Here is a 24,500-nt window from a genome sequence, read left to right on the forward strand (position 1 = left end):
TTCTGGTTCCCATTTGATCCAAGTACCCTGTTATAGGCACATTAACTGACAAATTAAATCAAGGCACTGTATTTGGAAATATCTCACTTTTCCGTTATCAGTAAATAAGAGTAGATTGTCTCATAGTGGTTAATATCATAAGAGGTTTTTCATGTGTTCAAGTATGTGTATAGTATGTATTAATTATGCTTTTCTGTATAAATTTTGTCAACTCTAAAATAGAAAATGTGTACTTAAATATACTTAAGTAAATATTTAGTATTAAGTTAGTATTTCAGTTTTACAGTAATGAAAATTGAAAATTTGCGGATCTTATTCTTTTTAACTTTCTCAGGTTCTGATAATCTGTTTGAAAATTAAGAAAATGCTTAAGTTCACATGACTTTTAGTAGCAGAAGCTACTAAATCTTACTGGTTATAATTGATTAGGAGCCGTGAACAGTCATTAATTGTTAAAATATGAGAAGGTTGTAGGGAATCATATGACAAAAGAACCAGTTACCTTTACAGTTTGTTCTCTGTACCTCAGGCACTTTGTTTCAGAAGAAAAGCTCCATTCAGCGCCTGGCGTGAAAAGACCCTTACCGCCTTTTAGATGGGGATTGTAGGAAATTTCTTGCTAACTTGGACATTTACGCTTTTTCAGGGTTATTTGGAACATACTGAGCTGGAGTTATGGAATGGTTGAGAACTTAACTAATTTTTTTTTTTGGTTGTTTTACTGAATCAGTGCTTAGTGATTATATGGTCTTTTAACAGATTTAATAAAGAAATATAGAAACTTAAATTAATGAAAAGTATTACAGGAGGTGATGTCCAATAATTTTAATATTGTAGAACATAGAAAATCAAAGTATTTAAAGATCTGTCTAGACTTTACTCGAAGATAGAAGATTTTTCTACCAAAAGAAAGTGTTTGGATTTTAATAATTTGGTGGGTGGAGAAGTGAGTTGTGGAGGTGGTTAAGCCAAGATTAACCAGTAACATGCTAAATATACAAATCCACAAGCATTTCACTAAATGATTTAGGCATTTTTGTTGACTGGTCTTTTCATTTACAGGGCTTTGAAGTCACTCCATTTATCTATAAATTCATTTAGCTGAAGATTAAAGCAGACATTGTGATATATGAAAACAGTTTTGGAGGTTTGTATTATATAATGTAATAAGTTCCATTAAGGCTGTTTAAAATAGAAACATTAATTTTACCCTTGAGAATTGTTTCAGTTACAGGAAAGTAGACTGATAACCTAAAATTAATTTTTTCTTGGAGTTTGTCACATTCTTTAGCTAATATGGTGAATATAGACCCAGTGTGCTATAGGTTGTCCAGCTATACAAAACTACTTTCCAGAAGCCTTGATGTTTCCCAAAAATGTATAAAGACAAAACAAAACAAAATCTTAACACCTTATATGGGAGAGAAACCCTATTATGGGTAATGGCATTTATCTTGACTAAGCAGAAGACCTTAGTGACTAGTAGCCTACAAGGAGAGTGATCAAAGGTTTTTTAGCAGAGACAACCTTATTCGTTTATAGGAATCATCATGTTATCAGGGAAATCAACTTCTCTAGATCTTCAGGAGGTTTTTGAAAATGCTGGGAAAGCCCAGAAAACTTTTCTGTGCAGGCTGTCACAGAAAGGTGAGAATGTTTTCTTTTACTCCAAGTGCCTTACCACTTTTGAAAAGGATTTGAAAAAGACTGAGAGAAATGAAATACAGATTTTTAAATTGGAAAGGGAGTTAAAGAAACCCATTTGGTCTGGTCATTTTATAGAAGGAACTGAGAAGCTCAGAAAGTTACGTGATTTGGTGTAGTTCACAGAGCTAGTTTGAGGTGGAAGGTACAATTTCCTTACTGGGTTTAGTTGTTTAAAAGTGGGAACAGTCATTGTTAAAATGTGAGGAGGTTACAGGGGACTATATGACAGAACTACTAGTTAACTTTACAGTTTGTTCACTCTACCTCAGCCACTTTATCTCAGAAGAAACACTGTTCAGTGACTTGTGTGAGAGACTCTGACCTTCCTACAAATAGGAATTATGGGAAATTTCTTGCCAACGTGGGTGTTTCAGCTACTTCAGGTTATTTTTAGGAACCAGACAATTTTTCAGAATCCTAGTTAGGGAGACTAAATAGCAAGAGAGTATAAGAGGGTTGTTGATATATGGAAACCTTAGACCCAAAATAAAGATAGAATGATATGAGTTTCTTACTTAAAATGTGACTGAAACAGTGCCTTTTGAGATGTTTTACCATTTGTCCTTAATAATCTATCTTAAATTAAATGGGTTTGAGAATAACTATTTCTTTTGGCAAAAAGTAAACATATAAGTGGAACTTCCACATATCCATTTTGCTTTTTCTCTTTTTGAGATAGATAAGGCATTTGAGTGTTTTTATCTAATATGTCTTGATAAATCAAGAACAGAGCACTTACTGAAGAAAGTAGTGAAACAGTAACTAAAATAGAAAAAAATCCTGTGAGAAAAAAAAATAAACATTTTTTACTGTCTCAGCTGATTATAAAAAGAATCTTTTACAAGCTTAATAACTTTTGTTAACATTCACATAAGTCCCATTTGTGTCCTGTTTCTGCCACATGTCATGCATGTTCAGTAATGTCAATTGTCAGGTCTTCTTTCACTATAGGTTACAGAATAGATAAGTGTGTTATCAGACTTTTGAGTCTTAAATAATATTAATATCCTTTGCACTTTTTTTTCTGCACTGTCTGGTTGATGATAGATGCACAGAATGGTTTTCTGTCCTCAGACTCTGCGTCGTCTAGTTCAGCCCCAAACTTGGGGTTAAGATTAGGCAAGATTTACACATTTTTAAGAGTGAGATTTTTGAAAGGCTTCTCTTGAAGATCACTGGAAGCTTTGATAAAGGATATTTAGTGGTTAATAGAGGACTTTAAAAATACTACTCAAATCACTTGGAAGATAATCATTCCAATTCTCCTAAGTAAAATGAAGTTCAGCTTTAAGGAGGGTCCTGAGGTTTTATTTAGGTTCTAGGAAATTTATTTTCAGTCTGGAGTGATTATCAGTGCAGGTTTTTGTTCCCTATAAAGTTCTGGAGAAAGAAAATGAATTGTGCAATGCCAATTAGAAAAACAAGGCAGCTGGGGGTGTCTGGGTGGCTCAGCCGGTTAAGCATCCGACTTCGGCTCAGGTCATGATCTCGTGGTTCATGAGTTCGAGCCCCACATCGGGCTCTGTGCTGACAACTCAGAGCTTGGAGCCTGCTTCAGAATCTGTGACTCCCCCTTCTCTCTGTCCCCTCCCCAGCTCATGCTCTGTCTCTGTCTCTCAAAAAATAAATAAACGTTAAAAAATTTTTTTTTTTTAAATAAGGCAGCTGTATCTATTGGAGATCATTTTCTCTCCCTTACAGTCTCTTCTTTAAAATAAAATTCCTCTCTTATTTTTGTCAGTCTTAATGTAATATAATGAATGTCAATGAAGAACTAAGGATTTGAGAAAATTTGTTTTGTGTACATTCATAAGTTTTTTAAGTTGTCTCCCTCTGCACATACACAGCACCACTTAACATAAGAAAGTTCCTTTTTTAACACTACTGTAAAATTTTAATAAACATTTCCAGTTGCTCCATTATAGTTCTTTTAATAGATATACCACCTCCTCTTATTATTGGCTACATATGTTCTTAAATGTTTTTCTGATTATAAATACCCAAGAATATTTGTATATAAAGCTTATCTGACAGTTTATCCCAAGATAGAATCCCAGGAGTGGAATTATTGGGCAAACCCTGTTAAGCCTCACAGTACATATTGCTAAAGTGCTTTCGAAAAGGCCTTACGCATTTTATACTCTTCAGTATGAATTTCAGGATCCGTTTGGGAGGCTGGTGAAGACATGGAGCAGAGAGCACCAGATGGTGTCTGAAAACACGGTTTCTAATCTGTGCTGTGCCACAAACTAATTATGGGTATCTGGATTAATAACAGCACTTGTGTGGACCTCAGTTTCCTCACCGGAAATCTAGATGGATTTTAAGTACTCTCCCAGCTCTGATTCTCATTGAGGGGGGGGGGGGGGAGGGGGGGAGGGAGGAGGGGGGGAGGGGGGAGGGGGGAGGGGGCTTAAACAAGGATCAGTGCTTCTGTCTTACCAGATGATTTGTCTGAAAGGAAAGCAGAAGCAGGGAGAATCAGAGGCACCTGGACCACGGAGGGAGCTAGACCAAATGACAAGATATTAGGCTTACTATTTGGGTATTTTATCTGAAAATACTAGTCCAGTCAAATTATAGACACTTCTGTTGAGACTTAGCGATTTTCAAACAACTTTAAATAGAGAATGAAAGTATAAGGATTTGTGTGTAACTTTTCAAAAGAAGTTGCATTCTGTGTGGGGGTTATAGGTTACAAATGCCTCAGTCAAAGCCAGAAAGAGAGAGCAATGACGATTCAAACATTCACACAAAAGGCAAAGTGTTTTCATATTTCTAGAGTAAATTATTTTGTGATGAGAAAGGGGGCAAAAATTCTGCATCATCTCAAATATGTAAAGAGAAGGTGATGGGCATAGATTAAACCTGATTATTTCTCTTTTCAGGAAACAAGTACCTTATCTGCCTTTATTCAAAGGCTTAATCTCTATTAATAATTTAGGCAACCAAACATCATTAATGGTTGTGAGGGAAATATGACTCTAACTCGGCTATGCTTATCAAGAACCAGATGACCTTCTAGAGATTTCTGTAAAACAGATCGCGATGACATTATCACCAATGGAGAAAGGTTTTCTTGAGCCAGTTTAAGATACTTAATTATTAAGCAGACACAAATAATAGTAGTAGTAAAAAGGTTGATAAATGGGCATTTTTGCAATTGGGTTTCTAAATTAAGAGTAACAAAAAAATAGGGACACCTGCGTGACTCAGCCTGTTAAGCATCTGACTTCAGCTCAGGTCATGGTCGTGGTTCTTGAGTTTGAGCCCCTCATCAGGCTCAGTGCTGACAGCTCGGAGCCTGGAGCCTGCTTCAGATTCTGTGTCTCCCTCTCTCTGCCCCTCCCCCGCTCATGCTCTGTCTCTCTCAAAGATAAATATTTTTTTTTAAATAACAAAAACATAGTTTGTTAATTCCTAATATCCTCTGATGAAAGTTATTAGCTGATTTTTTTTGTCTTTTAAAAATTGACACTTCTTGTCTGATTTATAAAACTTATAAGTTAGAACTATAAATTACTCTGTAAAAATATAATTTACAAAGTTAAAAATGTTTGCAAGTAGAAAAAAAATCAAGCTTGGTAAGTAGTGATAGTTTTTAAACTTTATTACTCTTTGAGTTCACTTATTTAGAGTTCCCTGATAGATTGTTAGAGTTGGAAATAGTGAGTTCATTGCTTGACTGAATAAATAATTCATATGGCACAAAAGCGGCTTTTTCTTCCTCCCCAGTCCCTTTCTCCTCCATTATATTCACTTTCTCTCTTTTAAAAGGATCCTTTACAGCCAAAGAGTAACTTTGTGTGAATGTGCAAGGGCTTGGGCATTGCTGCAACCTTAATGTTCACTGAATATCTGAGGTCAACCTAAGAAAACGAAGAAATCTGTTTTAAATGTGTATTCTCCAGTAGCAACTGAAAAGATATGTAGTAGTTATAAATCATTAGACCTTACCCTTTTGGTAAAGTTGCCTTGGGAGTTCCTTTTAGCAAAATACATTTTTCCTTTTGGATATAGTATTTTCCCTAGTGTCTGCCTCAAAATAAAATTGAGTTTTAAAATTGAGTAAATCATTGAATTTCTTCTAGTTTTTCAGAAATCTTTTTAAGTAGATGAAATGACAGAGTTAGTTTGGTAAAACATGAGAGTTGTTTTTATTCTTTATGTGATATTTTAGAATTCTTTATTTTGTAAGAATTATAAGATTATATTAAATATGTGAAATTCCATTTTTCTACCTTTTATTATAGCAGCAAAGTAGGAATTATGCCAGGTTATTTTCTCTCTGCTGTTTAAATCATAAGAGACTCCGTTTTATTGGATCAAAGCAATTGTCTATCTAAGTAATCTCCTTGTCAATGACACCACTGGAGATGATGGTTATCTTTCATAAATCAACTATATTCTTACTTTTTGTAATAAATTAGCATCTGCTATCCCTAAGAGTATCTAAAAGAATTTTTTTTAATTTGTGTGTACTCAGCATATTTCATGGTATAACAGTACTTTCATATAATAGATGTTTAATGTAAGACAGTAGACTGTAATCCAGACTCTGCCAACTGGAAATATTTATGAATATTTGGTATTTTGCTCCTTCTGTGGTGTGTTGCTATTTTAATTCTTCTTTGAAGAATTTTCTGAATAAGATAGAATGTTTAGTACAATTTAGTGCTGTATATTTTATTGTATACTATTCATATGATGGTAGTCTATAATACATAGGCTAAGAAATTTAATCTGGATTATCTATTTTGATCTAACCAAACTCTGCCTTGTTACCTATTTGTCTTTCTTTTTTGAACTTAAAGTGATGCCTTCTTATTTTCTTATTTTAAGACTTAGTGATTTGTCAGTATTAACTTTATCCATAAATAGTCCTTGTCATTTTATGACACATTGTGATTTTAAGCACTGAACCCTACTGTTTTTTTTTATTTAAACTAAGTGTAACCTTTTTTTTTTTTAAGTTTATTTATTTTGAGTGAGCAAGAAAGTGGGCATGGGAGGGGCAGAGAGAGAGAGAGAGAGAGAGAGAGAGAGAGAGAGAGAGAGAAAATCCCTAGAAGGCTCTGCACGCTCTGTGTGGAGCCCAGTGTGGGGCTCGAACTCACAAACCCTGAGATCATGACCTGAGCTGAAATCAAGAGTCAGACACTTAACTGACTGAACCGCCTGGGTGCCCAAACCCTTAGTAATTCTTAAAGCTTAGGCTTTATTATGTTTTTTCACAATTCTATTTCAGTCACAGAAACCAAGTATATTCTGGTTTTTATTGGCCATTTAAGTGCTGACACTGGTATTGTTGAAATACATTTCTAAGGGAAATAGTGTTTCACTTATCAGTTGCTTCATAACAAACCACTCTAAGGTTTAGTGGCTTAAACAACAGTGATTTACTATTTCTCATCATTTTAAGGGTTGACTGGGTGAATCTTCTGCCTTGTGTGGCTTTCCTTGTAGTGCTAGGAAGGCAGGGCAGACTCAAACGGCCTCCTCACATGACTGGCAATGGATGCAGGTTGCTGGCCCCTGGCCCTTAGTTCTCAGTAAGGGTGTCTCTCTCTGATGTTAATTGGGCTCCCTCACATCAGGATAGCCAGATTCCAAGAAAAAATGTTCCAAAAGGCAAAGGCAGAAGCTGTAGCTCTTTGAAGGCCCAGATTCATGAGTGACCCAGAATCACTGTGCCCATTCTGTTGGTCAAAGCAGATCACAAGACCAGCCCGTATCAAGAGGAGGGCAAATTGGTTTTATTTCTTGGCACAGGAAATCACACTATAAAAGAGAAAATGGGATGGGACATACTGTTGTAGCCAACTTTTGGAAACTCCAACTGTATTGAATTTTTTTCTGAATTTAGCTGTTGGCCATTACCACGTTTCACAAACTGGTATATTCAAGCACATGAGGATTTGTATGCTGACTTTATAATAGAGTCACTTAACGGCTGTTATTTACTGTTTTCTCAACTCACATAGTAATGTTAACATCACAGGAAAATTTACCAGTTAAATGAGATGATTTGGAAGTACACAGCATAGTGCTGGAAATTCAGTTACTCTTACCACACCTTTCCCCATGACCTTCATGTTTAAATAATGTATATATTTGTGATGATAGTACTTAAAGTATAATTTTAGTGATGAGTCATAATTTATCTAAAGTCTTATCAGCCTTATCAAGGTATATTGATGGTTCCACTTTGAGTAAAGTTTATAACAGCCACATAATTTATAGGTCTTCTAATCTAAGCATCTGTTTCATGCAAAATTCTTTATAAACTGTTCTGTATGGGCTGTTTACAATGTAATGAACTGCTGATTGGTAGAAATGTTTAAAGAAGTTTGCTGTTCTTATTTGCCATAGCTCTACATTCTATTCTACCTTATATTATGCAGGGAAGTCTTGTGACTTTTCCTAAGTGGTCTTTCTGGGTCATCTTCCAGAATTTATTTACAATCTAATATATAAGTCCTTTGCCATAGGGATTAACAAACTGAATCAGAGAAAGAAGTCTGAAGAGATATATAATTTTCCAGTGGTCCTTTATTTATTTTTTTTTTAATTTTATTTTTCAATGTTTATTTATTTATTTGGGACAGAGAGAGACAGAGCATGAACGGGGGAGGGGCAGAGAGAGAAGGAGACACAGAATCGGAAACAGGCTCCAGGCTCCGAGCCATCAGCCCAGAGCCTGACGCGGGGCTCGAACTCATGGACGGCGAGATTGTGACCTGGCTGAAGTCGGACGCTTAACCGACTGCGCCACCCAGGCGCCCCTCCAGTGGTCCTTTATAAGGAGGGCGTAGAGTTACTATACTTCCTTTGCTTAAGGAGCATGGTACTGATAGGCAAAAATTTGATTCTGTTTGAGTCACGTATTGTTTGTTTTAGTGTCAGTAGTCACCAGTACCACCAACCTGTCATATTGTCAGTACATGGTTTTGGTCACCAGGTAAGCAAGTCCTAGAAAACCGGTACTACTTGTATAAAATAAGTGAAAGCCCGTGTCCTATTTCACGCTTGAAGATCACATTGAAGAGGATATTGATTTGGCTTTAAACAATATCTGCAAAGACACAAATAAAATATCACATTAAATATAACAGACAATTGAAAGAATGGAGAAAGACATAAGGAAGAATTTTTGGACAGTAGTAATGATTACATATTAGAACAGGGTTCCCAGGGGAATATTTTAAATAATTAGACATATGACAGTGTTCCGGACTATGTGGGACATGCTAAAAGTGAGAACAGAGTGAAAGAAGTGGAGTCTGTTTTGGCAAGTCTGTCTACTAAAAGGGGAATATTTCATTTCCTCTAAAAAATTAATGACATTAGAATCTTGTTTCATCTTATTTTTATGCATAGATTTTATAGGTAATTTTTGGGAGAAGCTTTTATTAAGTTTTATGTAAAGCATTATTTTTTTGTACACAGCACACAATGGGCACCTATTTGTATGGCACATAATTTGTAGAACGTATTCATGCATATTACTATATTTTATTCAAATAAATCAGCAATTGTAAGAGACATCCTTTGATTTAATAACATTTTCCTCTCTTTTTGGAAAAAATGAGACACTTTTCTTGTGGGAGGAAGGAACATTCTATCTGAGGATTATTCTGAATTACTTTTAGCCACAAGCATTGCAGCCACATGCTACTCTTGACCTCTAACACCTTTAGAATTGATAGCATACTTAAATTTATGGCTTGGTTTCCATTTCCTATTTAATTAAACTTGTAGCTTTTTTTTTTACTAATTATATTACATATTATTAGAAGTTAAGTAATTTCTCTTGAAAGTCATCCAGAAGATCTTGATGTTAGGTTAAAACTCCACTGTATATGGTTCTATCTGCAGATAACAGAGGTGACAAAAGGTATATTCTTGGTCATGTCTAAGTTCGCACTTGGGTAGGCAGTGACAAGGTATTATAACGTGTAATGACTGGCAGGTTTTTCTGATATTTACTCTAAGACTCCTCTTGATTTGAAAAATATTAAGGTGAAAAAGTGTACTAGACTATTTCATTTTCTCCCCCTCCCGACAACTGCATAAGGAAGACAGATCAGGTGTTCGATAGTGTTATTAGGGTATAGAATCCAAGTGTTTGAGACCTAAAGTCACACAGTAAGTAGTAGATACGGGACTAATAACCAGGTCTTCAAGACCTCCAGATAAGTGTATTATCTACTGTACTGTGCTGCCTTCTCAACAATAATTTTAGTTATGGATTAACTTCAATTTTAAGAGATCCATTATTCAACCAATATTTATTAAATGCTAGTATTGTATGCCTGGAATTACATTAAATTATGTTGCAAGACATTAAATAAAATAATTAAGGTCTGTGTTCTCATGAAACCAAAAACTTTGGAAAAAACTGAAATTAAATAATTACAACTAAGATGAACAGTAAGAGAGAATTTACAGGGTGATACTAGAGTATGTAATAGGCAAACCTAACTGCCTGGCATGGTGAGGTAGTATTAATGGGCAAATCAGGCAAGGACAAGAGAAGTAACTTTTAGGCTTAGTTGGGAAGAACCAGCATGAGTCAGAGAGCATTGCAGGTAGCAGAAATAGTGTCTGCAAAAGCAAAAGAATGGAAAGGATTCCAGTATTATCTGAGCATTGAGAAGAAGGAGAAATAAAGATGGAGAGGAATGTAGGAAACAGATGATATGATCTTAGTCTGTATCCTAAAGGATATTGGGAAGCCTTGGAAAGGTTTTAAGTAGAGGTGTAACGTGATTAAATTTTCATTTGAAAAACATGAATCTGACTGCAGTGAATATAGAAGCCTGTTGTTACAAGCTGTTTGTGTACATGAGGTTGGAGATGATGGATACAGCAGTTGAGTTGGAGAGAAGGTGATAGACTTGAAATTTTTGAGGTAGACAAAGCCTAGGGATTGACAGAAATACAAACCCAGTATTATTGTTATTCCATGCATAGGATGTGTGCAAAATACTCTCCAAAATCCCTTCAATAACTTGTGCTTGAATGTTAGGAAGTGACTATATTATATAATTTAGAAAGCATTATTCCTTAAGTAATTTGTGAATTGAGCTAATTCCTATTACTTGATTCCATTAAATATCATAGGGAGAATTTAGTTTCAAAAGAGAATTTGTCATCTTAATTTATATGGTAAAGCATATAAATAATTTTATGTACACACATAGTGCATGTTACCTTGTTCATACCACTCTTTAGTCAGTATCAGACTTGAAAGTTGACTGAATATTTAGGATTCTCCTATTCTTGATTGATTGGTTGAAACTTAGAAATTTAAACCATTTTGTTTCAAGGAACATTCTATTAAGAAACACTTTTTTCTTTATAAGTTATTGCTGGATCATTGGTTCCAGAAACGGGCTCCTAGTTAAATTAGAAGACTCAAGAGGAGAAAATTTTGGAAGCCTGCTTCCCTGAATACCTTATGAACTGCTTTATTTTCTTGGCCAACAGTATCTTTTGTGTACTTAGGGGTGTTATTATCTGCTGTATTAGGAGCAGCAAGTCAAATAATAAGGACTTCTGACTGTGAAGAATTAGGCCATTTAGGGGCATATATGGAGACTGGACTTGTAGAAAGTTTATGCTTATCTTAGTGGGGAGAGGGACAGCCAGTATTCTATTTTCACTTGATTGTGGCCATGTAAGAATTAATGCTGATTGTTGCCAAGTTTTTTAGTTTTTCAAAAGGATCCTAAAATACACATCTTTATGTGAATTAGTTGGTAACTAATTCAGCTGTTTTAAAAATACTCTGTGACTACTGTGCAAAATATGCCTGTGAAATATATTTGGCCCAAACATCTCTGTTTTATACCTTCTGCTTTATAGAGGTCTTCTATATGTAGGTAAAAGATCAAAATTATTTCTAGGCAAAGGAAACGTCAAAATTAGGAAGGAAAGAAAAAGAAGAAAAGAGGAAATGAGATATTATTTATAAGAAGTACAAAACTAATTATCTAGATGGTATTTTTAGTTTAAACTAAGTTCAAAGAAAAATTCACTGTCCCCAAAATAATTTTGTAAGTTTCAGAGCATATTTCTAGCAAATTCAATGCTCTGAATATGCATGACTGGGAACTCAGAGTGGGATGGGAGTGTATAGGGTACAGGGAACCAATCAAATGTAGATGAAGTCTAACGGTTCTCTCTTAAACAGTTAGGAGTAAAGTACAGCAAAAACAGGAGACCTGTGATATCAGAGAAATCACACTATAGCAATCTGAGTAGATCAGGGACTCATTGCAGTACTGTATTAAAAGCATAATTTGACTTTTGTATTAATGATCAAGAAGAGTCTCAATTGTTTTTTACACTCTGATATTTTTTTAAATTTTTTTTCAACGTTTTTTATTTATTTTTGGGACAGCGAGAGACAGAGCATGAATGGGGGAGGGGCAGAGAGAGAGGGAGACACAGAATCGGAAACAGGCTCCGAGCTATCAGCCCAGAGCCTGACGCTGGGCTCGAACTCACGGACGGCGAGATCGTGACCTGGCTGAAGTCGGACGCTTAACCGACTGCGCCACCCAGGCGCCCCTACACTCTGATATTTTGAATACTGCCTTCCAATAACATATGTAATATACAATTATTGTAGGCAATTAAGAAAATACAGAAAAATAATATATAACATTATTCTTTAAAAGCCAGGAATAGGTAAAAATAGGTTTTATAATTTTCTGAAAGTATTGAGAACTTGGCACCTATCGGTTTTCTAAAAGCTAATTCATTTCCAGATTCATCTGATTTTTGACTTAAAAGGATATTAATTAACTCATAAGAAAGCACCAGAAGTGAGTTATTGCAGCAGACATACATTGTTAGGTCAGTGGCTCAGTGATTTCTTAAAGGATTCAGTTTGGCTTTCTGTTCTACTTTTTCTGCACAGTATTGGTTTATCCCAGTGTTGTAGTTACAGAATGGCTACAAATTGCAATCAGGATTATATGTTTCTTTCAGATCCAAAGAAGATAACTTCACTTTCAAAGACATTATAGCTTTTTTTCTTTCTCTTAAGCAGTTACCCTTTACCTTCACCCCTGCTTGCTTCTCATTGACCTAAATTTGTCTAATTCTAAAATACCTAAACTAATCATTGGCAAGGGAGAAGGGACTTACCATAATAATGGATTAGACTAATTGTGGGCTAGACTGGAGGCTCAGGGTCTGTCCGCTTCCCCTGAGGTCCACGGGTCTACTGGGAGAGACTTGGATACTGAATCAAATCGTGGATCATTAGGAAGGAAGCACTGGATAAACACTCAGTACTGTCGCTACAGGTGCATTAAGGAGCATGTGCTGTCTGAACTCTTTGCTTACAGGAAGCACCAGCAGCTTTCCCTGTCACTCCCAGGAAGTATGAGGTGGTGTCTGGTGGGTCTGTTCTCTGTCTCCTGTTCCAGCACCCTCGTTAGCAGCCCTTTGATAGCTACTGAGGAATTTTTTTCCAAAAATTTTCTCGACACTTAATAGACAACTCTAGAATGAACTGTGTGGGCCATGAATGGAACAAACTTCAGTTTATATAAATAGTTTCTTAAATAAGCTTTACTTTGAAAAGTGTATATTCTCCTTCTGCTCTTCAGAAGATTTTTGTACCATGATCTCAGTAATAGTTTCATCCTTATTATATGGCTATAAAGGTGAAATATAACTCATGGGATTACTTACAAAGCAAAAATACTTACAGTTTTAAAAATCTCTGTATAGAAAATGCTAATTGTATATTTTTAAGCACCCATCATTTGGACTAAAATATTTAATCAACTTAAACCATTTCTTTCAGTTTTCAGATTTTTAGATATTAGCCAAATATTGAGTATCTGGGTCACACTGTCATTACAAACAAATCTAGGCCAAAATGGTTTATGCTTCTCAGTTGCCAGCTTAGTTCCTCCGTTTCCCTTTCAACTAAACTTTACTTGTTTTTGCGGAGTACTGTGTTCTTTGTGTGGAACTGATCCTCTTTTGTCTTTTTTCCCCCTAAATCAGGGTAACAGAGCACATAAATAACTATGCTTTTGGCTGCTATGTTTCAGAATTGTTCCTGTACAAAGGGTCACACGTGCTAAATTATGTACTGCAGTGATAATTACTGTGTGAAACCTTGCTTAAGATGCTAGAGAAACTGGGTTTTGTTACAGGAGCTATAACATTTCTTAGAGTCAGCCTGTACACCGTCTGGTATTGAGAGTATCAGAACTCCTAAAGACCCTCTGATAATTTTAAATGTGAATTTGTTCCACTTGCCATGCTACATGGGGTAACATTTTTCTTCAAGTTAAAATGAGAAGTCTTCAGTGTAATGGTACAGAGAGAAGGGAAGAGAGAGGAAAAGTATATTGGAACAACAAATATTTCACCTGCATTTTTGAAGTAGTGAGGCTGTGAAAGTCTATTTTGAAAGGAGCATAGTTTATGGCAGTTTGTGTTAATACAGGGCCCGTAGTTTTCTGGTAATTAAGAACTTCATACTTTTTGGAATTTTTAATACCGTTTTTTCCTCCAAATTTATAATGCTTGATTTCACACTACTGTATCCTGTTTTGAAAATACAAAATGATAGCATGTATACTTCTTGAAGGTTTCTAGATAAAATAGTTTATCATCACTGGATATTCAATTAGTACATTTCCAGATAACAGATGCTTCCCTTCTTTGCTTGCTAAAATCTTTCATCTCAGCCATTCTTATTGTAAAGTGTCTTAGAAAGCCTTTATATTTTAATGATTCTGAATTGTTGATGAATATTTGTTAATACAGTGTCTCCAGGGGCTACTGAGGTATGTCATAGGGCCATTTGTCCTTAACAGCGAACAGTTCTCCATAGCTATTGTTCTTTTGCGTATTGTTAAATGGTGTTTCTATTTTTCAAAGCTTGATATTAATTCATATGGCTACTAGCATGCAGAGAAGGGTATTTGTGAATAAAGTAAGAGAAAGAAGGTTCTTAATGGGCTTGAAGAGCACTTCAGTGAGGGAAGTACTTGGATTTTATGATGTTTTTTATTTCATTTGATGCCTTTGTCTCATGAACCTGCCCCTTTGTGCCCAACACCCCCCCCCCTTTTTTTCCCAAAAAGCATGGTACTTGGCATGTGTTCCAGGTAGTTACTGTAAGAGAGATGGGCTTGGATTTTGAAGCTAGACAGACACTGAAGACGATTATAACTGGATCATTTAATAGCACCAGAATCTTAGGTTCCCAGGTGGAAAATAGGCAATAGGCGTGTTATACTTATATCTGAGGGTTGTGACGATTAAAAATAATGGATCTTAAATCTAGTGTAGGAGATAGCTTAACAAATGCTAGTTCCCTGTATGTTTTAAAATTAATGTCCCACTTACTTTGGAAATGACATTTGCCTACTTCATTCAGTATGATACTATAATGATTAATGAGTCAATATCCCTAAAATACAGTAGCTTGTAATATCTCTTTAATCAGAAATAAATGATATAGGACAAGATTTTGTTGATTAATTTGGTTGATCATATGAATAAAATAAGGTGGAATATTTTTGAAGACTGAAATACAAATTCAGAGGCAAGAAAAATATTTTTTTAATAAAATGTAGGAGATATTTTTTTCAGCCAATAGGACGAATCATGTTGAAATATTTTGTTGATATCTCTCAAGAGTTGATACACTACTAGTGAGTGCTGTTTCTTTAATGCAGAGGTAGGTGTTATTCTAGAAACCATGTAGACGAGTTAAAAATCTCACAGAGTTCTCAAGACCATTTTGTATTTACCCTATTGCAGCAAGTTCCAGTAACCTGAAACAATACTACATGGGTGCTCTAGTAAATCACATATTTATTGTTACAAAATTTTATAATTGTCCATAGCTTTTAATTAATCCATTTACAGATCAGCTTGTAAGGATATCATTTGCTTAGTAAGTACTCTAAATACACATCTAGTGCCATTGAGTTTTGATGGTATCAGAGGGAAGAAACAAAAAGCCATAGCCTCTGCCTTTAAGGGGCTGTCTCACAATAATATGAACACCTTGATTGAGAAGTTCCATAGATGTAATGTGATGAAATACTACAAAATTGCCTATTAAAAACTTCCCAGAAATACTGGGAAGGGAATGGTGAGTGGGCTGGAGGCAGGGTTTGAATGAGAATCAAAGATGTGATTTAAAATTTTTTTATGTTTAAGAATGATGTATGAAATTTAAAGGTGAGTTAAGTCTAAGAAAGCAAGGATTCTTACTTCCAAAGGAAATAAATGGGCTTTATTGAGATTTGTTCATAAATACAGACATGTGATTGTTGTGGTAGTGGTAAGTTGGAATTAATTTGTTTAGCATCATTGCCTGTTCAAAAGAGTTTTGGTGAGTGATGAAAGAATTTAGGTGTTGCCTAAGGAGTGGTGAGTGATGAAAGAATTTAGGTTTTGCCTAAGGAGTACTCTAACTTTTGAGACCAACTGAACTAAAAAGATGTTGTGTTCCACTAGAAGCATCTTATGAGTTATGACTGAATAGACAATGAAATCTCAGTTGAGTTAGTGGCCAGCTTTTATCCTTACAACTAAATAAATCTAAGCAGTATTTTGACTATTTCTTTTCATATTTCCCATTTACAAATATTCTGAACCTCTCTTTCTGATCATTTATATATAGTTGGCATTAGTTATATCACCTGAAACAGTCAAGATAAGACTTCTTATTTCTAATGCTATCCATGTAGCATGCTTAAATTGCTAGACAATTTATGAAAAACGGGTAAAAGAGGGTGCCAGGAAGTGAAAGAAAAATAGAAGTAATATCATGGCAAATTCTAGGAAATTGTATTTTTTTATAAAAAGATTTGATACAATTTTATATATTCCTCAAACCCACGTTCTTAGTCTCTAAGAGTTTGGTGTAAGACTGAACGTATGATATAAAGCGTATAAAGAAAGTTCAGTTTAATCATACAGCTTTATTTCCCTAACTTTATGCACTGGTTCTTTGCATTTGCTGGGGCTGATTATATGAGTGTTTGAGATGTAGTTTGGAGGTTAAAAAGTTGAAATCTTTCTAAGAAAATTACATCTTTTTCTAGATACAACAGTTTCTTTCCTTGAATATAGTAATAAAACCTTTTGTTCTTTAGGGGTCTTGATTTTGCTATTGACTAGCTGTGTCACTTAGCACAAATAATGTCATATTACTGGAACTGTTTCCGCATTTATAAAATTAGGGATAATGTTAAAATCTAAAACTCTTACAGATTAGTAGGACGTATTTTATCTATGATAGATAGATAGATAGATAGATAGATAGATAGATAGATAGATACAAACACATTGGCAGGTCCCTTGCTGTTCATTATTGCTGGAATGTGAAACTGGTTTTGTTGTGTCACGATCATTATCAATAATGTTATTCACACCAAGCAAATCATTCTGTGCTTTTTTTGATTCATGATTTTATTAATCTCATGGTACTCTTCAGGATTATGTGTCTTGTATTAAAAATTAAGTTACTGCCATGATGATTAGCATTACTAGAGTGAGTGACATAAGCAAATTTAAAATTATTTCTCTTCTACTGAAGACCCATTTAAAAAAAAAAAAAAAATATATATATATATATATATCTCCAATGTTCTGTAATTTCATTTGACTAAAGAATGTATCTTTGGTCTTATTCCAGAGTAAGGACAGGACTACTTCTGTAGCTGTATTCTGTAATTAATTTTTGCTTTGTGGGTTTCATTAGGCTAAATAAGAATAAAATGGTTGTATATTTTCTGCTTTAAAAATGTTCTTGCTATAAAGTCTTCTCAGATCAGCCTCACATATGACAAACTCATTCAAACAATTTAAGCTGCCCCAGTGTATTTGTTTTTTTCTTGAAAATCTCACCACTTATATGTCTTTCTGAGCTGTTTTTCTCCTTCCTCCACCCCCATGTTATGTTTTGGATTATAAACTTGCTGAGAAAGGAATTTCATCTTTTCTCTGTATCTCATAGTACCCAGGAAAGAATTCTGTTAGTCACTGAATAGTTTGCAAATGTTATTACTATTGAGGATTTTGGATTAAAATTATTGAATAAAACGGAATAAGCCTTTTCTAGGATATCAAATTGGGAGTCAGTGTGATTAACTCAAAGACATGGCAATTTTGTTAAGCTCTGGACTTTGTGCCAAAGTTACTTTCTCTTGATTTTACCATAAATTGATTATTCACCTTATATTCTCTCTTACATAATACTTTGGTATCAGGATATTGATAGCAGAAAGCCTGTCAGGGTGTAGGTTGGATAGATGTACGTGTGTGTACACGTGTGCTCGTGTATGTGTATGAGAGAGAGTAGGCACATAGAATATGTGAGAATTGGGGTTACATGTTATGGTTAGCATTCTAATCTGAGTATTACATAACAATCTAATTATGTGTACTTAATTTTAGACTATTATACTTGACCTTCAGAAATAACTTTTAATCAGTGGTAAATGCAATACCTCAGGACATGTTTTTCCATTCCTTTCATGTTTTCCTTTTAGCTTTATTCTGTTGTATATTTTCCAAACACTTAAATGGTCAAGGATAAAAAAATTATGAAAATGGGTCAGGTTCTGTAACTAGGCAGAAATTATTGGAGCTCTGTACTATACCTTAATCACATATAGGAACAGTTTAATATGCCTAATATTTGAGAAGCATCAAAACAGATTGTGAAGCTCAACAACCATAAAGCTTCATGGTTGAAAATCATATATAATTGACAACCTTTACAAAGATTAGCTGTAATAAGATGAAAAGAGCCTAAATTTGGTGCAGAAAAAGGGCTGAGTTGTTTTTGAACTATAATTAAAAGTTAGTATCCATACATTTTTGTCTTCTCAATATAAACAATATTTGCAGGCAGAGCATGTCTTTTCAGTGTAACCTTTAACTTCTTATGGTACTACAAGTAGTTTATGATTTAGTAAATACTTTATGAATATAGATGATACTATCAAAATGTTTCCAAATATTACAGTTAATATTTGGAGTCAGTGTTTGACAGGGTTCAAGTTTGCAACAGTACAGTTTATAGATATATCATTGAATAAATGCCATCTTTATTGTGTGTTAATTTGGGTAATAAAATAATTGAGGGAACTTTGTTAGAAGAAATTAGAAGTTCATTTAAAACTGTTCTCGGATGATACTAGAATTTTAGAGGTTTTTTTTTGTTCTTTTGTCCTAGCATTTCTTCTTAAACATAATGATTGCTTAAAAGGATAAATCAAAGTCACTCACTTTATTTTCCAGTTTAGAGTCATTGCTCATTATCAGTTGGTGGGTGTGGAAACAACTTAACGAAGTTTGGGTAATTTAGTTTCAGTTTAAATTCTCAACTGGCAATTGGCCGAAAACTCCCATCAGAAGACGTGAGCATCCAAATGTCATTTTGTGATTTGGCTACTGTCTGCTTGAATAGGAAGGCCCTATCAAGAAAAACTAATGGCGTGATTAACTATCAAAAGAAAATCAATGGTAAGAGTTTTCATTTAAATTATAATGTGTCTGTGTGTCTGTGTGTGTGTGTGTGTGTGTGTGTGTGTGTGTAAAGCATACCATTTATTATTTGAATTAAAATTTTAGAACTTTAAAAATCTAGGACATAATGCAAAATGTTTGAATTTATATGTCTGTGACTTACATTTGTAACAAAATACATGCAAAGAATGGTTTTATAGAGATTTTATATGCTTAATGTTGATAAGAAGACTAATTAAAAGTGTAAAAAATAAGTTATATAATTCATAATTGTTTAACACATTCAGGGTTTTTTTGTAGAGAACTAGTTGTTCTCTTTAAAAAAATAGCATATTATAAATACTGCTTGTATGAAGTTTAACATTTAAAAAAAATTTATACAAAACTGAATTTGTTAGTTTCATATATGCTTCTTACTAAAGTAAATGTCATAAGTTTTGCAATAAAATAGTATATTGATCTCTGTTTTGTTTTTTACGTCCATTATAAAGTGATGGGTGGGGAGAAAGAAAGTATATCATATAATGAAATCCGCTTAGTTTAGCATTAGGTTTTTAAAACTGTATCATTGCTACATCTCTGTGGAAAATACTAAATTATCAGGATAGATGTTTAAATGAAGTGGAGTATCTGTTCATAATACAGCACACTATCAAATTTTGGTGACAAAATTCTGACATCTCTCCCCTGCCTTATACACATTTGCATTGAGAATATAATTTAAGTTTGGCTATATTTTAGTATGCTTCAAGTGACTTTAAACGTAATCTTTTTATTCTCTTTGTATTTGTTTCCTAGATATCCCTTGATTTGGACATCTGTGTCCTCTCAGATTTGTGATTAGTCATGTTAACTTTGGACAGGAGTGAAAGTAGTAGCTTATAGAGGTTAACATAAAAACATTTCTGTTTGTCAGAGCTTATTTCAGAATTCTCATGGACACAGATAACTGGAAATTGGGTGTTGAAGCTCAGATATTAATAATATATTGTGATTTTTGTTGTCACACTTACAATTTTTGAGATTGACATAGTTTGAGTAATTTGTCTTGCTCAATTAGAGGTGTCAAAATGATGGTAACTGAATGTGACCATGTTTTTAACTATTTCCTAGAGCTTAATAATAAACATACAGGAATAGCACATGTGGCAAGCACCTAGCACAGCATCTGTCATTATGTAAGCATTCAGATGTTGACAGTGAACTAAGATGGCAACATCTGTCCTTCAACCCATCTACCTAGTAATTCCAGTTTTTAGAGATTGTCTGTTATGTGCCATCCATTCAGCTAGGTGCCAGGGATAAAATGTCACAGTTAAAAACAGAGATTCTTTCTAACTGCTCTTGAACTTCCATGTAGATAGTAATTACAGTGTAGAAAAATTATGCAGACAAATATGAAATTGCAACTGGAACCAGTACTATGAAAGGGCAAAAGTCGCTATGAGAGTAGAAGCAATATGGTGGGTGTGTAAAGCACAGAACCCATACATTTACTTTTTAAAGTGAATTGATAACTTGTTTTAACTTTTAAAGTTTCTAGTTCTATTTGAATGGGTATCTTCTAAGCAAGTGTGCAGAAAGACTTTTTGGAGAAATACATTTTTTATGCTGCTAGTCTATTTTCTTAGATTTCCAAAGAATTTACAAGAAAATAACATCAAGAATTTAGTCAACGTAGCATTCTTATGTGAGAATTTCAGTTAGAGGAGAGAATTCTTAGGGGATGTGTTATTTCAGGATTGAATAAAGTGAATGAGGACCCTGATTTCTTCAGCTGAATTTAAGTTAATTAAAGGATGTCAACCATAAAATAACTACTCTCCACTCTTAGCAACTGTTCCATTCTGTTATCAACCTAGTACAGGGATTTATTTATCACTCATTTACATCATTGAGTTGTTACATGTAGACATTTCTTAATGACAATATGATTTCCTTAATCAATTTTATCCCTTTTTGAAAGAAAAGAATGTAAAATTTATGTTTCTTTTATAAATTTATTCTAACACATATATTCATTAAATTTTTGCAAATAAAAAGGAAGAGTATTTGGATGCCTAATAAATGTTTACACTTTTTCTATGGGACACATAATCTCGTCTAAGACAAAGACACAAGTGATGTTTGAAAAATTATGAAGTTAGTTTTTTTATATGTTAGATCTGTCAATATTTTTAGTTTTTTAAATGTTTATTTTGAAAGAGAGAGAGCATGCATGAGCAGGGGGAGGGGAGGGACAGAGAGAGAGGTGAGAGAATCCCAAGCAGGCTCCATGCTGTTGAGCAGGGAGCCCCACGTCGGGCTCCATCTAACAAAGAACCTTCAGATCATGACCTAAGCTGAAATCAAGAATCATGCACTTAACCAGCTGAACCACTCAGGCGCCCCATCTGTCAACATTTTTAAAAACTCTCATTGAAGACAAGCTTTTCTTTATTCATCTGATAGTATAAACAAATTGAATGCAATCTAGTATGCAATGAAAATTCAAAAAGCTTAGTTTTACAATAGAAATGATCTTTGCCTCATTTACTACTAAAATGTGTAAGCTATTTAAAGTATTCAATGAACATCTTTCTCAAATAGCAGAATCAAAATTAAGTCCATTGTTAACTTTTTTTTTTTTTCAACGTTTATTTATTTTTGGGACAGAGAGAGACAGAGCATGAACGGGGGAGGGGCAGAGAGAGAGGGAGACACAGAATCGGAAACAGGCTCCCGGCTCTGAGCCATCAGCCCAGAGCCCGACGCGGGGATCGAACTCACGGACCGCGAGATCGTGACCTGGCTGAAGTCGGACGCTTAACCGACTGTGCCACCCAGGCGCCCCAATGTTAACTTTTTACTTAAAATTATTATGTTGAATTTCATCTCTGCAGTGATGTCTAAATTTATTTTTTCCTGGATATATTCAAAAGAAGGTTGCCAACCTCAGTATTCTGATTTGAAGTTCCTAGCTCAAATACTTAGCCAATTCCACTTAACAATGCTAGAAGAAAGAAGTCCTTTCCATACCTCCCAGGAGTGTCTTGAGGGAATTGTACCTTTCTGGGTAACATGCCTTACAGTGCTCATGACATTACATTTTTTTGACAGCTCTTTTTGCTTCTATGCAGTTAGCTTTGATTGGTCTATGATGTCAGCTGGATGAGCATTTAGCCATACAAAGATATTTTAAAAACATAGATAGGTATACATCACAGAATGAAGATGATACATTACATTTATTTTACTGAAATCAGTAAAAAAATACCCCTTGTTTCTGAGCAAACAAAGGTCTACCTGTAGTTAATCAGTTTTTAATTCTATTAACAAACAATGCAGTATCTGCTTGAGCGCGTATGTCGTAATATGATGGCTTCTGTTTAGAATTTTGGAGCTACTACTGTCAGAAGAAATGGTGATTAACAATGGTATTGAATTGGAAGTTTGAGAAAGGAAAATTTTAATAAAAGTTACTGTTCATAGTTGTGAGAAGGAAAAGAACATTTTTCAATTCATTATATAAGGAAGAACCTTTTACATGTGGAAAATAAAATGGAGTGCCTTCTAGAATTCATTCTTTTAAGAGTCTATGACAGAAGTTTGTAAAGAAGGAATTCTTGCTGATAACAATTATAAGTATTATTTGGAGGAAATTTGTGGCACATCTTAAAAATTAATATAGTCATATAAGTATATAAAATATGTGAAATAGATGTCAATAGCAATATTAAGCTACTATTTATGGCGAGAGCTTTACTAAATAAACAAGAGATAAAAGAGCCAATCCAATTCATTCATTCTATAAATTCTTACTGGCAAATGCTTTATGTCAGGCGTGGCATTAGGCTTTGGAGATATAGTCATGAATAAGACAGATGGGACCCTATAGTTTATACTGTCAGGGAAGATAGATATTAAATAATGACAAAGTTTAGTGGCTTGTGACTTTATAAAAGCAAAGCAGTTCTTTCTTAAAGATACCTTGAGAATTGATTTCTAGTATGCTGATCATTTAATCAGCTTACTTCATGAAATAAAGTGATTCATTTTGACTTAAAAATTGAATAAAAATTCTTTGGGAATCAGTCTTAGAAATTGGTAGAGACTGAAATAGTCTTGATTTTTATGTAGCTTACTTAAAATAAACTATGGAAAGACCTTCAAGTTTTTGAGTACCAAGAAATGTGAATATAAGCAGAATAAACTCATAATGCCTCATGTATGTCATATACTATAGATCATTTAATCAAATTATTAAAGCAGTTTTACATGAAAAAATGTCAAAGTTGTAATGGTTAAGATGCTACACTCTAGAGTCAGACTGGTTGGATTTAAATATTAACCCTGGCATTTACAAGCTTTGCAATTTTAGGAAACTTGTATAACTCCTCTGATCTTCAGTTTCCTCATCTGTAAAATGGGGACAATAAGAGTACATACCTTATAGAAAAATTAATCGTTTGATGTGTCTAGAGCAATGTCTGGCACATAGAAAGTACTTAAAGGCTCCACATGTTACAGTTAACAACAATAAGAACAATGATGAAATAATTTCCTCATATCAAAATGTCCTGCCTAATTCACCGTGTTGGGCCAACTGAAGTAATTTCAGAATGTTGGCTTAAATATATACGTGTTACACTACAAAGAACTATTACCTTTATTACTGCTAAACGAAATGCCAGTGATAGTCTCACCCAAGTTTGGGGCCCTCTTTAGCAGCAATACAGCAATCACTCAAAGGCCTCCATAAATTGCATCTCCAGGACCAAGGTTGTCTCAGCCTTTAATCCAAGACTCAGTCCATCCCAGGCATCATGGAACTGATCTTTCTTGTCTAAGAAAAGAAGTAACAAAGATCTTATTTATCCCATGGGAGATGAGTCTAAACCAGATTAGAGTAAGTTTGAGGAGGAAATGACTATGTTGATATTAAGTATTTTTTCCATGCAGATATCTAAAGAAAGAATTTCTTCCTATAATAGGTCTACAGTATATTTGTGACGTTTGTAACCTTAATCCTTGTAGCACTACTTGTTACTTTACTTACATTAGAAAACAAATTTTCTTTCATAAAATGGTCATATAATTCATTACTACTCCTATATGTAATTTGTGAAAATATTTTTAAATTTATAAAAAAATATTTTTATGTCGACTTTCACTATGTCTTTTAGTTTGATATCCTAGAAAAATGTAAGAGTTAAATAATTTTTGCTGAGTAATTCTAGTTGGAAAATGACTTCAGGGTGAAATTTAATATGACCTTTTCT

General features: G+C 34.2%; 1 protein-coding gene and 1 long non-coding RNA gene across 5 annotated transcripts in view; one reads left to right on the top strand and one right to left on the bottom strand.

The window, feature by feature from the left end:
• Positions 1-24,500, top strand: part of ZEB1 (zinc finger E-box binding homeobox 1) — a 201,196-nt gene that overhangs the window by 25,727 nt on the left and 150,969 nt on the right. The gene's annotated exons all lie outside the window — the stretch shown is intronic.
• On the bottom strand, positions 8,494-24,039 carry LOC122472195. Its single transcript, XR_006294379.1, has 2 exons — positions 23,925-24,039; positions 8,494-8,782 (listed from the first exon to the last, which is right to left on the bottom strand). It is a non-coding gene; the product is annotated as an uncharacterized LOC122472195 (long non-coding RNA).

Source organism: Prionailurus bengalensis, chromosome B4, assembly GCF_016509475.1.
Source record: "Prionailurus bengalensis isolate Pbe53 chromosome B4, Fcat_Pben_1.1_paternal_pri, whole genome shotgun sequence".
Classification (NCBI taxonomy): Eukaryota; Metazoa; Chordata; class Mammalia; order Carnivora; family Felidae; genus Prionailurus; species Prionailurus bengalensis.